Source organism: Medicago sativa, chromosome 8 (genome assembly GCF_051527215.1).
Source record: "Medicago sativa cultivar Bolivia chromosome 8, Bolivia_mono, whole genome shotgun sequence".
Taxonomy (NCBI): domain Eukaryota; kingdom Viridiplantae; phylum Streptophyta; class Magnoliopsida; order Fabales; family Fabaceae; genus Medicago; species Medicago sativa.
In genome coordinates this window covers 26,135,441-26,151,724 of record NC_140756.1, presented here as the reverse complement: position 1 = coordinate 26,151,724, position 16,284 = coordinate 26,135,441, and the positions used below count along the sequence as shown (strand labels likewise).

Below are 16,284 nucleotides of genomic sequence, written 5' to 3'. Positions count from 1 at the left end.
TGCAATTCACTAATCCAACCTCACTATTTCCTAATCTCATGCCCTTGAGGCCTCTTTCTATTCTTCAAACTCCATTTTTCAAACTTAAAATCAACCAACAAAAACAAAAACATTTTTTGAGAGAGAACTACGGTGGATTTGATCCCTTAATCGGGTACGTAGGCAAGGAACAAAATTCCTTCAATTCAACTAAAATAAAAATCCAAAAACATTCTTCTCCCTCCAATTCTTCATTTAGTAACTCTTAGGCTTAATATTTTCTTTCAAAATAGCATTTAAAAATAAAGCGCGCGCGTAGAAATTAAAGACGGTTCCTATAGGTTACTATAGTCGTTATGGGTGCCTAACACCTTCCCGTAGCGAAAACAACTCCCGGACCTCGATTCTCAAGGGTTTTGCTTACTTTTTCCCTTCCCAAGAAAAAATAAGCTATCACCGGTTAGAAAGGTTCAAACGTAATCAATGTTTGACACCCGAAAACCAAGATAAAACAATTTGGACTTTACTGCTAGCCTATGTAATGGTACTCAGTTGATAATTACAAAGTTGGGTAGATATTTTTGAGGAAAAGGTGATATCAGGAGAATGTTTAAACATCAATTGTCAAAAAAAAAAAATCCTATTAGTTTAGTCTCCGTACAATTTTGAAGTTGCATAAGTAGTTGATAAATTGCATTTTAGTATCTTTTTCAATTGTTCCCTTTTTTTATGTGTATTATTATTTTTTAAGATTGTATTTGGATTAATCAGATTTTTTTTTGGGTACAGATTAATCAGATTATTTTCTTTTTGAGCAAAGATTAATCAGATTATTATTTATAATATAATTGAATGTTTTGTTTTCCATCAATATGACCCGTGCGGCAGCACGGGTGCAAGGTCTAGTCCTAGCAAACATGTAAACCCTATTTGCATAACCCTAATCCTAAAAAATTGGAGCCAAAATTTAAAATTTGAATCCCATCCAAATGCAATAAATTAAGTCATATTTTCAAACTTCTCATTTACCTCACGGGCCCACTAATGATATTACTAAGCACAAGACATTTTGGTAGCCGGAGCACATTAACCTTTGTTCATTTTCAATGTTTGGAAGTAAACTTTCTCATTTTTCTACAAATCTTGCATATTCTAATTCTAACATTCTTCTTTGATGCTCTTCTCTCACATCTTCTAACATTCTTCTTCTTCTTTGTCCTCCATAATAAAATTGATATTTTGATTTTTTTTTTTTTGTGAAATTGAATCCAACCAGTCTCCATAAGTTTCCTCTTCAATATCGTCACTTCTTAGAATATTTGGTGAGATGTTCCGCCGCCGTTTCAGAGAGTGAATAAAGTGTTGTCGGAGGTTGGTTGACGTCGATGAGTGTACGGTGAGGTTCAAGTGCTTGAATCTCTTCACCCATTCACTTCTTTTTCTTCTACCTGTTTCTCATTTTCGTTTGCCATTTACATTCATGACTTCATTTTCCAGCCTCTCTTGATCTCAAATCTCAATGACCTTTTTTTCCTTCTTTGCATGCTAGATCAAATACCTGCAGAAACTTTTCAAACACTGACTAAGATGTGTATTTTTTTCCTTTCAAGCTGTAGAATCATTTATCACAAATTTATCGTAGTTATGAGTAGATAATTATGTTTCTGCCTTGATTTAGATTTAGTGCTCATGTGGTTTGTGAAAATATTGCTATCATCTTGGTTTGTTAGGTTGTTGAGCCACAAGTTAGCAAACTATGCATGAAGGTTCAAGAATTCATTTTTATGGAAAAGTGGTTGTAGCTGGTAACGTTGATGATTACTTATGCTGAATTGAAATTTCTCAAAGGTTTCTGAAAAAGGTAAAATTCTTTTGAATTGAAACCAAAGGTTTTACTTTGCCTTGAATTGATTTATTTTTTAAGGGATCTATCTTTAATCCACTTTTCATGGATTGTTCTATGTTTTTTTTTACCCTTTATGTAATTTCATTTTGATTTCGGATTTGGCACGTTTAGTGTAACTGAAAGATGGTGTAGCTTTCTCTTCACGGTCCATGACATTTCGACCAAACTTCTCCTCACCATACGCAAGGTCTTTCTTTTGTACATATTTGACAAATTTTTAAACCATAAGCACTTTAATTGGACCAAAATATATCATACTCTAACCACAAGTACTTTTTGTGGAACGAAATTTCATACTCCAACTATACCCTTTGAAATTATAATGTATCATATTTTTGGAACCAAATTTTAAGGTATGTTATATTTTTAATAAACTTAAGGAACCAATTTTGTGAAAAGGCCTCTTAGCATGTGTTTGATTTTAAAGTGATAAGAGTTTATTTTGTACAATTAATTTTCTACAAAATTGAGATGGAAATATAATAAATCTTTTGAAAATTTGTGGAATGTAATTGGGGGCATCCCCAAGTGATGAGTGGTGGTCAGAAGTTAACTATAAAATGATGCCTTATGAAGTGTTTGACAGTTTGCTAGAGATTTCAATGATCCTTATATGTTGTAATCCCTTATTGATGACTTTTCTGTTTTAGATCGTGCCTTAGTTGGCTTGGTAATTGATTAACGATTTCAGGTTTTCATATTAGTTCCCACTCTTAAAGTGTACTCTAAAGTTTCAAAAGCAACGGTACATCAAAAATGAGATTTTAGAAGCTTGCAAGGTTGGACTATGACAGCCCCATGAGACGTCATGTTTTGTCGATGTGGTATGTTTTACTTACAACAAATCCACTTTCTGTACAATTTGTGTGGTTAACTTATAACATGAGTGTTGGTTTGACTGTGGCAGCTCCATGAGACGTCATATTGTATTGTTGTGAGAGTTAAATGATAAATAATATGATTCCTCTTAGTCCATTAATTTGATCCCTACTTATCTTGCAAATAGTAGATAGTAATAGCATTGGAATAACTTTGTTTTTTCAAATTGTTAAAATATTTTATGCATTCTTATGTCTTATGCCTTATTGGACTTTATTTGCTATTTTTAGGCTCTAAAGCAGCTAAGTCATGTGGAACAAAGGAACCAACAATACAATGAAACATTTCAAAATATTCCTCAGTTAATATTATGGTTATTTTGGCATAGGCCAATTGCACAATTTCCCCATCTTGAGCTCTTCTATTATATCTGAGGTAAAAAAAAAGGATCATAAAGATCTCACCAGCACACTGCTAACTTCTAAAGGCAACATGTTCAGGTACCACAACAATATTTTTGAGTATTTTCATTTTTTTTATGACTACATTATTTGTATGCAATTTAATATGTCTCCCTTGACTATCCCATGTGTAAAAGTAGGTCACATTTAAAAAAGGTTCACTACAAAAACTAGAGTTAAAGCCTACAATTTTTTGTATGCAATTTAATTTATATGTTTCTCTTGAGGCCTTGACTGATCTAAATTAACTTTGGTCCTCATGCCAGTTTGTGAGCTAAGAGTTGTTTTTTGCTACATAATTAGTGTTAATTTTTATGTTTCCCTTGACTACAATTTTTTTACTGCCAAACTGCATACTTTGTTGGTGTGAGAATTATTCAAGTCTGGGAGCTCAATTGAGTTATTTGTTAATGCATAATTATGCATACTTTTGTCTCTTGGATGGTAGTAATGAAGCACTTGGTCTTGGTATATATCAAGGCAAAGTGCTTTGGGCGAGTACGTAATTTCAAATTGATGAAATTGATATTAATCTTTGGTATATGAGCATCTCATGGTTAGTGAAATTAAAAATTGAGTTCTTTTACTGTCATTGTTGGGTAATAGTTTCGCAAGAGTTTTGGAGCTTTAGTATAAGTTATTTGTTAACCTTTTTTTGTGTAGTTATTATGATAATATGTTATTTCTTAAATCTATTTGTGGTTGTACTATTTTGACCTTTCTACCATGACTTTGTGCAAAGGAATGTGGGATGGAAGTCCACAATTATATGGTGCTGCAAGATCCTCGTGTAAATGAATTTAAGGTTTTATTTGAAAAGATAAAACAGACTCATTGTCGTGAGACCAAGGACAATTTTGAATGCAAAAAACTCACATGCAACAATTATTATAGTAGTTTCATGCTTTGGAATGTAAAGATCTTGGTGCTCTGTTGGTGTTTGGAATGTCTTAATCTATGCTTATGTAAATGTTAGTTGTAATTTATTTTGACTTCCTTAGTTTATTACAGAGTTGGATATGGAACAATATAATAGTAGCAATATCTCATTTTGTATTTGCATACACCAAATTTAGTGACATTCTCTCAGTGTAATTGTCCTCTGCATATGGTTCCTTTTGGGAAAATCACTAAATCCTCTTATTCAAGCATCCTCTCCTTTCTAACTATACACTAAAAACTAACATTTTCTATAAAAAAAATATAAAAAAAATCATTCATATAAATTTTTGTAACTTCCCTAAAAAAATATGTTATGACAATTTTAATTTCAATAATAATTTTTTTTTTTTTTTGTTTTTCAATAGACACGTGCATCACATTTTAATTTCAATGGTAAACAACTATTTATTTTAATTTTCATCTGATTTATTTATTTCAAACTCAGTTGATCCTCTTGTATCTATTATTGAGAGCACTTATCCAAAACTTTAAGAGAATATACATGATATAACTTATTTTTAAAATAGAGATGTCTTAGCTACTATAAAATTATAAATGAAATTGTCGACTAAATCAACAATTATATTTGATTAAGTACTAGGTGAAGAGAAAAAAGTATTTGAGTTGGTATATGTCATATTCATGCAATATGGTGGGAATGTAGTGAATGATGTTCACACTCCTAAATTTTTCAATACAATTACTATTTTGGGTCTTTCAAATCTCAAACTGAAATTAAAAGTTGAAAGATTGTGTTATAGAGGGGGATTCTCAAAGCTCGCACGGGAATCGAGTACTTCTTAAGCGAGAAGTCAGGAGTGTTAGTTATGCTATTAAGGAATATAAATCACAAATTACAAGTATGCAATGGAACAAGACTAATAATAACAAGGATGAGAAATATGTGCTTGAGAGAAAGCTGATATCCGAATATAATATCAGCGACAATGTTTTTATACCCAGGTTATCTCTGACACCATTTGACGTAAGAATTCCTTTCAAGTTTCAACAGATACAATTTTTTTTTGTTGTTTCATTTGCAATGACTATTAATACGAGTCGTGAACAATTATTGAAATATGTGTGAATATATCTGTCATCGTTTGTGTTTTCATATTGTCAATTATATGTTGCAATTTCAAAAGTTACTTCAAGAGAAAGGTTGAAGATATTGATAATCGACAAAGATGATGTAAATTATAATATGACTTATTCTGGTATATTATAGTGGACATGACCCGTGAGGAGCACGGGTCGATGGTCTAGTACTTAGAATCATATTACATGAAAACCACAATATATCAACCAACACTATAAAACGTCATTTATAAAATAAAACAACACTCATTCCTTTGACTCGCTCGAGCGTTGCTTCTTGCTTCTTCTCTTTATACAACACCCACCTATACATACAAAGCAAAATATTACTAATATATTCTGCACATAGTTCCACTATATGTTCTTTTATACATTTTCATGATACAATCAAAAAGCACAACACAAAAGTACAATTTCAATCTCGCTTTTCTCCTGTTTTTAGATTCAGCTAAAATACAGGCTGGCTCAAATAAATTCTGCCATCCAAGGCACCACCTAGATAATAATAATAAAAAATTAGTTTTTAATCGTTAATGGAATTAGCATTGTTATCTTATTAGAGAAAACAAAATTTAAGCTCAATAAAAACCACCTAGATAATAAGAAAAATGAGTTAATTGACATGCCTCTTGCATTCTAACAATGCTCTTCGAAGTGAAGGTATGACACAAAAATTAGGATTTGAGTTCTATAAAATTAGGGTTAATAGTTATTTTCATAAATGAATATGTAATGAATAGTTGCAATAGTTATTCAATGTTTTCAAACTTTAAATTAAATGGTAGTCCCTGCCATTAAAATGCTCCGTTAATACTAACATATCAATCCTTCAATATACTTACTGTCATATTTTTTTTTTGAAAAAGCCAAATGACACTGTCATATAATTCCTTATAAGTGTATATTTACTATCATATTATTCCTTATAAATGTATATTTACTGTCATATCATTCCTTATAACTGTATATTTACTGTCATATCAATCCCAATAAGAATATAATTATAATCATCATTCATGGACTATTTTAACGTCATAGACTATTTTGACCGACCGAGTGCACAATCAAGGATTATTTTGGCATTTCTATACTTTGAGACACTACTATATCTATTTGTTACACATTCAGTGATGAAAATGTGTATTTTAATACATTGAGAATATATAAATACAATAGTGTGATATAAAAAATGTTACCACCTAAATACATTGAGACACTATGTTTGCATAAGAATATTAGATTTGAAGCTTAACAATCGATATGTAAATGGACCAAAAGGACAAAATTGAAATGAAAAAAAAGATAAAGGACTAAACTGTTACCTAGAATTAAGTTAAGGGACTAAAACTGTAATTTTGCCTATATTTTTTATTTTATTTGACAAAAGTTTTAATTTTTTTTGAATGTTTTTAAAAGTAACATTCGCAATCTGAAATGGAATGAATTCTGATTGTTGCTTATATAAAGTATATTTTGAATTATATAATCTAAAAACCCCAAAAAAAAATTTGATTCATATAATCCGAACAAATAATATTTTCGTAAAAAAATAATGGCGCACGCGAGAAACACTGTCAAAAAGAATAAAAGCCTTGTTATTATCAAGTAGCTCTGTGAAGACATAAATATTTAAGACTAGGGCCAACCCAAGGCCAAGAAGCCTAAGGAGTGCTTTTAGCTCTCAAATTTTTTAATTTGGTTATAAATATATAATATGATTGACTCTTTTTATGAAATTTTTGTTTTGATCAAAAGTATGAGTATAGATGTTTGTGTATTTCAAATTCTAAGAAACCCGACAATATTTATTTTTTTCAATGACACCAACAATATATCTAATATATATTAGAAAAAGTAATATAGAAAATATAATATAGATTATTATATTTTTTTAGGCTAAACTGCACTTTTCGTCCCCTAAGTTTCAAAATGTTGCGATTTTGGCCCCCTATTAAAAAAATGGCAAATTTGACCCCTTTCGACCAAAAATTGCTGAGAAGACGCCACATGTCCCAAAAAAGTGTCATAATCGCAAATTTTTGTAACGAAAAGGGGTCAAAAAGCATATTTCCCTTATGTTAGGGGGTCAAAAGAGCATATTTCCTAAACATGGGGGTCACTTTTGCCATTTTTTTTAATAGGGGGTCAAAATCGCAACATTTTAAAACTTAGGGGGCGAAAAGTGTAGTTTAGCCATTTTTTAATAACATTGACAATATAACATTATCATATTTTTTTTTGTTTAAGAGCAAAAATAATTTGAAAATAGTCATGAAAATCAAAACACTACATTAATGTTAGATATTTTAAAAAATTTATCATATCAACTTATGATAATATGCCTAGGAATAATTGATCCCCATGAATAATAGATGTTGGGAAAAATAATTCTTGTGTTTGGTAGAAAGGAACATAAATAATATGCCTAAGAATAATTAAAACCTAGGAATCAACTTAACTCACATTTTAATCACTAGACATTTGACCTGTGCTAACAAACAAGTCTTAAAGACTCGAATAATCTTTATCAGTTGATATTTAATTTGTTATTAGCATATTAAACTATAATATATATGACATTTAATATTAAGTTTGCAATAAGACAATGACTTATAAGTATCTCTCAATCACAATAAATTTATCGCAACTTTCAATATTATAATGAAAATCATATACAATTTTAGTAATTAATTAAATAACATGATAAAATACTTCTTTTGTAAACTACACTATACTCCTGGCCAGTTACAATTTCTTCAAGTCTTTTCTTGAAGTATGCTACAGCTATATCTTCACCATTCTGGCAAGTTACCGATATCTTCAAATCTTTTTTTGAAGTAACTCTCAACATATCAACCTATAGTTCCTAATTAGGGGCGGTTTTATCTTCCAGAAAGTCTGATCACATGTCTGGGCTCAACTCATACTTTCTTTGTATCACTACAAGAAACTTGACCTGTAGTGACAACCAAAATCCGTCACTATAGGGTTAATTTCCGTAGCTAAATATCCCGAGGACATTGGCCGTGCATTTTTCTCAACGACCGGCATCAGAAATGTTCCCGTATGACATTGTCAAATGACTGTAATTGCATGTTTTCCACCTTTACCTACAGACAAAACTGTAGGTAATTTTAAGGATACCATTTTAAAACATTAAGGACTTCTACCTACAGTTGCGGTTGTCACTAAAACTCATCAGAGTTTTATTTTTATTTTTCTATTTTCTATTCTACTATAAATTCTAAAAATGAATAATTTATAAAATTATCAACAAAAGTTGGAAGTCCACCAGTTGTCAACCCCTGCCAATAAGCTAGTAAAATAATCTTATAAGCTCGTGAGAAAGAATTGTTACCAACAAGATCAACAATGTGTGGTTCAATGACTTGATGATATGTTACACCGAGCGGGAGATATTCAAGTCACTTGATGATGTTGATATTATTCGAACATTAACCGCGAAGAGGTCTCGAAAACTAAGTAGCAGAACTGTATTTATTTATAGAGCAATTCGAGAAAACTTTATGCATATATTTCAAGCATTTGTGCAAAAAACATATGGAAAAATTTTAAAAAGACGGATCGAAATTAAATACTACACCGAAAAAAACAAAAAACAGCACTACAATTATTGTTGTGAGTTGGACATGGTAAAATTCTCATTATGGTTCCCTGGGAAGTTGTTCCAGGGAACAATTTTTGCATCCTGAAAACAAATATTATGGTTTCTAGGTATACAAATTGTAACTGTCTTGTATTGTGTGCTGCTAGCTAGGTAACCAACTCTTACGGTTTCTAGGCAGCAAAACTATCTTATAATCTATGATGTATGCATAGAGCAGTGACTAATACATTTAATTAAACATATTTTCTTTTTTCTCCCTTTATTTCCTTTTTAATTTCTGGAGCTCTCTCTTGCTCGAAAAGAGATTATTGTTAACCTTATCATTTTCGTAATGAGGATAAAAAAAGATTATAAGAGAAAGATAATGCCATAATGAGTTACGGGAGTGGAGAAGGCGTAAACTGATGTTGAAACTCATTTTGTTGAAAAAAAAATCTGGTCAAAGAGCAGCAGATCCACCGGGTAAGCAGGGTTGTCTCTCAATAGGCTCTGACATCGTGTTCATAAGGGGAAAAAAAAAAAAAGAATACGAGAGACACATGCATAAAGCCGTGTGTCTAAAGACTTACGAATAAGCTAATAATATGGTATTCCTGAATTTGTAGTGACTAAAGAAGTGGATATGGACATATGGTACATCTAGCTCTCTTGGCTGAAACAGAACAAGTGTCTTTTGATCAAGCAAACAAGGAGCCAAAATGGAATACATGAATGGAAAAAAGAGTTAAATACTACAGATAATAATTGGAGTTGGTTTCTTAACATAAGACCTATATGATACTATTATTTAAGTGAAACAATATTTCCATATTCAATGAAAAGAAAATCGTTGCTCCATAGATTACATTTTACAAGAAGAAACTAGTATTTTGCTTCTTGCAAAATTTAAATTTAATTGCATAGTTTAAGAAATCAATTTAGAACTTTCCAGATTTTGAACTACAATTGTAAATGTTTTATGTTTATCCTGATGAATTAGCTAGGGGGAAATACATATCTTCCATTAGTAGTGTCACTGTTGTATGCCTTGTAATAATCAATGATATCTTTTGGCTCTTGTGATTTTAGAAACTATGCATTATGTGTGCAAGTAATACATATGAGTATAATTAAGAATTTAGAGTCTTGATTTTGTATCTTCATCTAATTATTTAATCCTACTGAAGAATTTTCCAAACTCTGAATTGATGTGTAGTGTTTTCTTAACCTATTCTAGAAATCTCATGCATTATTGCATAAAGTAATGGTAAATAGTAGGAATAAACGGAGAAAAAAAGAAGCAACATTGCTTCACTTGCCATGTTCACTTATCATTCTCCACTACAAATGTACCTTTAAGTGTTAAAGTTTTACTATTGTCACCCCCTGAAGGGCATACATCTAGAGAAATTCCAAACTAATACTTTTATATGACTTAGCATGATATAAAGTTGCATACATTGGTACCACTCATCTATGATAATATTCATTGTTGTTCCGGTGTTGATCTTTTTCTAGTGTTGGTTTGAATGTTTCAGAACTCTAGTCCAGAATTAACTTTAAATGGAGGGAGCACTTTCTGAATTGGATGTGTGATGTTGGTGAATCTTCATTGATACATGAGCATTTCTCTCGGTCTTTGGTGTTTCTGCCATTATCAGGGATTATGGAATTTAGTATATTTTCTTTCTAGTTGCAGGCTAGTTCTATTATGTGCTATGACATTAGGTGTTTTGTTGCATGCTATTTGTTCCTTCTTGGCTTTAGTTTGTAACAACTATGTGCTATGTGTTGATGGCACTATGTTACCTTAATTTACTGATTAATAAATTTGTCCTTGCCTTTTCTAAAAAAGATGTTCGAACATCTTTGGTGTGTATGAAATATTTGAGAGATATTAAATATGATTTAAAAGTGTTTTCACAATGTATTGGACCGTTAATGAAGATTTTTAATCAATAAATTCAGCATTAAGAGCCCGAAATAGTGACCCACATTAGTCGCTAATGGCAAAGAAATTCAGTTCAAAATAATCACTAAATCAGTCACTAGAATCGGTTGCAAATTTGGTCACCTAAGAGCAGTTGCTAAATCAGACTCTAGATTCAATCTCTAAATTTGCCTCCAACAGCAGTCACAAAAGCAGTCGCTGAATTTTAGTTGCTATAACAGTCACAAAGGATTTGCGACTAATGGATTAGCAACTCGTTTTTTGGTTACTATTTTGGTCATGAAATTGTTTAGTGACCAATTTTGATGATATAGCGACCGAATATTCGGTCTCTAAAAGGCTGATTTCTTGTCAATTGAGGAAGCGGGGAAATCCACCACTCCAATAAGTCAATGTTAGTAACACAAAATTTAGCCAACCAATCAGCACATTCATTTTCTTTTTGCAAAGGTATCATTAAAGGAGACCACGAAGAAAGAGCATAAAGCTTCTTGGTGAGAGTAAGCAAAGTTGCATGAGGATGAAAGTCATTCTGTTTAATATCATTAATTAGATCCAAAGCTGACTGATACCTTTCCAAATAGCTATAAGTTCAGCCACTAAATTATAAGCTCTACCGCAAGTTCCAGAAAAACCTTGAATCCGAATTCTCAAATTGTTTCTCAAAAGACCGCCATAATATGCATTACCAAGATTGCCAAAAGAATAGCCATCCACATTAACTTTAATAATACCTTCGGAAGGGGGGTGCCAATGAACACGACGGGTCACACATTGCATACGAATAGGACCAAGAGCTTGGACCATGGATGAATGATATGAGAATATATTATTCACTGAAGTCAAAGTGTCTCTCTTCACATGTTGAAAAATCTCATTATTTCTATTCCGCCAAATCTCAAAACATGTTACTATGAACATAGTACCAATCTCAAAGCAAATTTGACAATCTTGTAAGTAAAATTTGTTAGGATAACTGTGATTAAAATACTTTCAGACATTGCACTAAGGCAATCACAAAGAGTATGCATGTCACTACTCTCAACAGCTGCACCACACATATGACAAGAAGTATTAGAAGTAAGATGGCGGAAACCTCTGAATGCATTAGTATGAAGACTACCATGCATCACCAACCAACAAAAATGTTTAGGAAGGTGTAATATGAGTCACGCGTAAGGTGTGAATTAATGAAGAGATAAGGTGGGGATATAAACAGATGATAGAGAGTAATGATGAGGAGTCCTATAACTGTGACAGAGAGTGATGACGATTAATATTATATATGTAAAGAAATTACTACGATGGGTAATGATGATATTATATTATAATAAATATGAAAATGATGAGGTTTATGTTGTTGTGATAATGATAGTGTTGATGGTTAATTTATGATGATGATGAGAGTGATGATATTTATCTATGATGATGATGAGAGTGGTAATGTTGTTTTGTGTGCTTGAATTAGAGTCGTGCATTTTAGGGGGAGACTTGCATTAATATGTGGGTTATGTGATTAAGTGTATACGTGTAATACTTGTCGAATTTAATGCTTTACGTTCAGATAGAGTCCAGAGCATGCTGTCGTGAATTGATGACGAGAAAAGTTCAGTAATATACCTCTGGAAAATTATGCAGTGAAAGTCCAATAACATAAATTATGCAGGTGAAAGTCCAATAACATACCTCTGGAAAATTATGTAGGTGAAAGTCCAGTAACATAATTTTGGAAAAATGATGAGTAGGTGTGGTACCATATTCCTATAGGTCGTTAGGAGAGTCCATATGCATGTATATGTTGATGTTTATACTTGGTGTTTAAGTGTGGAGATGATGTGCTACTGTGATATGTGAAATGAAGAGATTATACATAATAAGTGTTGATAATGATGAGATAGTGGGGACTATATTCTTTTGATATTTATTTAGTGTGCATGCTTTTCTCTATTATTATGTTATAGCAGGATTTCTCAACCCTTATTTTGTTGAGTTGTTTTCCGTATGGTGGTTGTACTTTGAATACAGATACTCAGGTTGGCGATGAGTAGTTGTGGGACGTTTTAGAAGGTGAACATGAGGGGATGCCCTCTGTTTAGTCTGATATTTGGTAGTTGGATAAGCATGTAGTCGCTACGAGCTCTGATATTGTAACACTTGGGTTGCGATTGACGATTTAATTTTAATTACATTTTGAGTTGAATCTTGGAAACTTTATTAATTTCTATTTATGTTTGTTGAAAGGCAAGTATGAATTTATTAATGTGATCAGTGAATGATTTCCTTCTTCTACAATGGATTTTCTTTAAAGAAAATATTTTATAATTATTTTGTGATATAATGTCGAGTTTTGTAACATCCTTATTATTAAATAGATTCTTGTTATTTAATATTTATCGTCGATGAATAGGGTTTTACAGGAACCATCATTGTCATTCTCCAATTCAACATCATTGGGACCTACCCCTTCATCACCAGCTACATTATACTCTATGTTCTTAATAATTTCAGGTTGGGATACTTGGTGAACAAGATATATATGGGCCTTTCCATCAGTTTCTGCTATAAACTTAACCCTCCTAGTACTATTGTCGGCATTTAACAAATGGATTTTAGGTGCAAAGTAAGGGTCATAAAACCATATAGAGTCAATTTCAGTATACCCTAACACCTTTAGATTACCCAATGCTTCAAAGTAGGACCACAATCAGGGCCATACAACCAAGTAATCTCAAGCCTCTCATAACCAGTATGCAAAAAATCTTTAAAAATGCCTATATGATGCGCAATGACTTCAAAATGGTCCTCCATTACCACTCACCAATCCTAATAAACAAATATGCACGGAAATAAATACACATGGACCACTACTATTTAAATACTCACAAAAACAAACCCTAAACCCTAATACACATACAGAAAAGGTTAAAAGTTTGCATTTATTGAAACCCTAAACCAGACACCATTAAACAAACCCTAAACCATATACCAGAAACAACACACTTAAAACCAAAAATAGAAACCCTAAAAAGTTTATCAAAGAGCTGGTGATAAACGATGGAGATGATACCTGGATTCAAAGAGTGATGCAATTTCGTTTTCCTTTTCTTCCAACCAACGTGATTCCTCTTCTTCTTCTTTTTCTCGTTCTTCTCTTCTTCTTCTATTTTGCGTAACCCAGAGGAAATGGAGAGTGGTTTCTCTCTCTCTCTCTCTCTCTCTCTCTCTCTCTAATATTTATACCTTTTCTCTCTAAAACCTAGCCTTTGCCATGTCATCCATCAATAATTAGCCAAATCAGCCCTCAATTGCCACATGTGCCCTCACTTAAAGGACCAAAACAGGTAATTGAGAGGTAAATAAAGTACTTAAACGGTTTTTTTTTACTTAAGGACCAAAGTGATACCAAATAATAACTTAAGGGACCAAAAGAGAAATTAAGCTATATATATATATATATATATATATATATATATATATATATATAGCAAATATATACCTAAATTTATTTTGAATTTTCAAAAAAAAATGTTGTAAGAGTTTAAATTTGATCAGTGTTAACTCAAAAAAAAAAAGAGTTTAATCATGGTCGGTTGACAGTCCAAAACAACTTTTCACGCACAGCTAATCAAAACATTCAGAATTGTCACATAAATTAAAAACATTAATGGATGTGACAATTCTAAATGTTTTGATTGGTTTTGTGTGGAAAGATGTTTTGGATTGTCATCTCACCATTATTAAACTAAAAAATATATATGATTCTTGTCAAAAAGTTTTACACTTCAAATAAACGACACATTTGACTCAATATGTTTCCAAAAAAAAAAAATCAAAATGCTCAATTAATGACACAATTGACTCAATATTTTTTTCAAAAAAAAGAAGTCAAAATGCTCAATTAATGACAGATTTGACTCAATATTTTTTCCAAAAAAAAAGTCAAAATTCTCAATTAAAAAATGTTTATTATTCACAAGTTTTAAACTTTCATTAAATGCATATTTGACTCAAATTTTTTTCACAAAAAATAAATAAAAATAGTTCATTTACATTATTAATCTTTAAACCATAGCATGAGTCTATAAATATATTTCTCAAGATTGTACTTCTCATATGCAGTTTTTATGTTATTTGATGTTCTTATTTGATGTTATTTTCTCAAACATGTATATTTGATGTTCTTATACATGTATATTCGTAGGTAGATGTAACTAGCTATTAAGTTTTACATTCCCATTTTGATCGTCAAGACCTTCTTTTTCAACCCCGGATATATAAACATGTATCACAAAAATAGAAACGAGCTCAAAAATGCATGTGTCGCCAAGATTGATGCCATTATCACAAACAAAAGCCATCCACCCCACAAAAGGTGTGTGTTGCTTCCGCATGAGAACTCCGTCCTAGGTTCTCATGCGGGAGAAACACACACCATTTGTGGGGGATGCATGGCCTTTGTTCGTGATAATGGCATCAATCTTGGCGACACATGCATTTTTGAGCTCGTTTCTGATTTTGTGATGCATGTTTATATATCTGGGGTTGGAAAAGAACGTCTTGATGATCAAAATGCGAATGTGAAACTTAATAACTAGTTGCATCTACCAGCCAATATACATGTTTGTGAAAATTTAAGGAAGAATCACTTTAGTTAATATTATCTGAATCACTGGTCTCTGATCGTCTTGAGCAGGGATCTGGTTTCTAAATAAAATCTGCTGTTAAAAAAAATGATATTTTTGCTAATTTTATTTTCAATTTGTTGATATATGTTTGAGCTTGGAGTTACATGTTGTATTTTAATTTCTTTACTGTTTCGCAGTGCTTGGAGTTACATCTAGGCAATATCAAGTAGGATCCATGTAATCAATGAGCACGCCACGTCATCTAAGAGGTGGGGGACCAAAAATTTCTGTTGACTTTATAAATAGGGGATAAAAATTTAGTTTTAGAAATTGGGTAATCAAAAGTTAACAAATTAAAAAATAGTGGGATCGAAATTGTATTTAAGCTTTCTAAATATTATGTTGAAAGTATTGTTATTTTTAAAAAAAAAATTTGTAATTATCACATGTGAGTGAGTATAAGCTAATTGAGTATTATATTAGTACTTTTCAACCCTATTGATGTTGAAATATTTGGTATGCAGATAGTTAGTGTTGAATCTAAAATGCTAATCGCAAAAACATGTGAGGTTTCCCTTGAAGAGGTCCCACATCTTGCATGGTTGAACGCTAAGGAGAGAAAACAAGAGTACTATGAAGCCATTTGATGATGTCGCTAAAATGTACAGGTTGAATTGAAAGTTCTTTGCCTTTGAAAATCATATCATTTGTATACTTAGTTTAACAATCCTTCATGATATAATGAACTTCTCATAACAAGAAAAAAAGTCTACAAATCTATCGACAACCAACACAATTGGGCTTCAGAAAGTATTTCTTCAATGCATGAATACTTACAATAAGATGGACATTTTTGTCGATCGTTACATATATTTAAGAAGAATTTATAGCTCAAT

The 16,284-nt window shown here is 31.6% G+C and overlaps 1 long non-coding RNA gene across 1 annotated transcript; it reads left to right on the top strand.

The window, feature by feature from the left end:
• Nucleotides 1–1,060: 1,060 nt before the first annotated feature.
• LOC146897949 (uncharacterized) lies at nucleotides 1,061–4,221 on the top strand. Its single transcript, XR_015023731.1, has 4 exons — nucleotides 1,061–1,375; nucleotides 1,710–1,840; nucleotides 2,995–3,204; nucleotides 3,908–4,221. It is a non-coding gene; the product is annotated as an uncharacterized LOC146897949 (long non-coding RNA).
• Nucleotides 4,222–16,284: the final 12,063 nt, after the last annotated feature.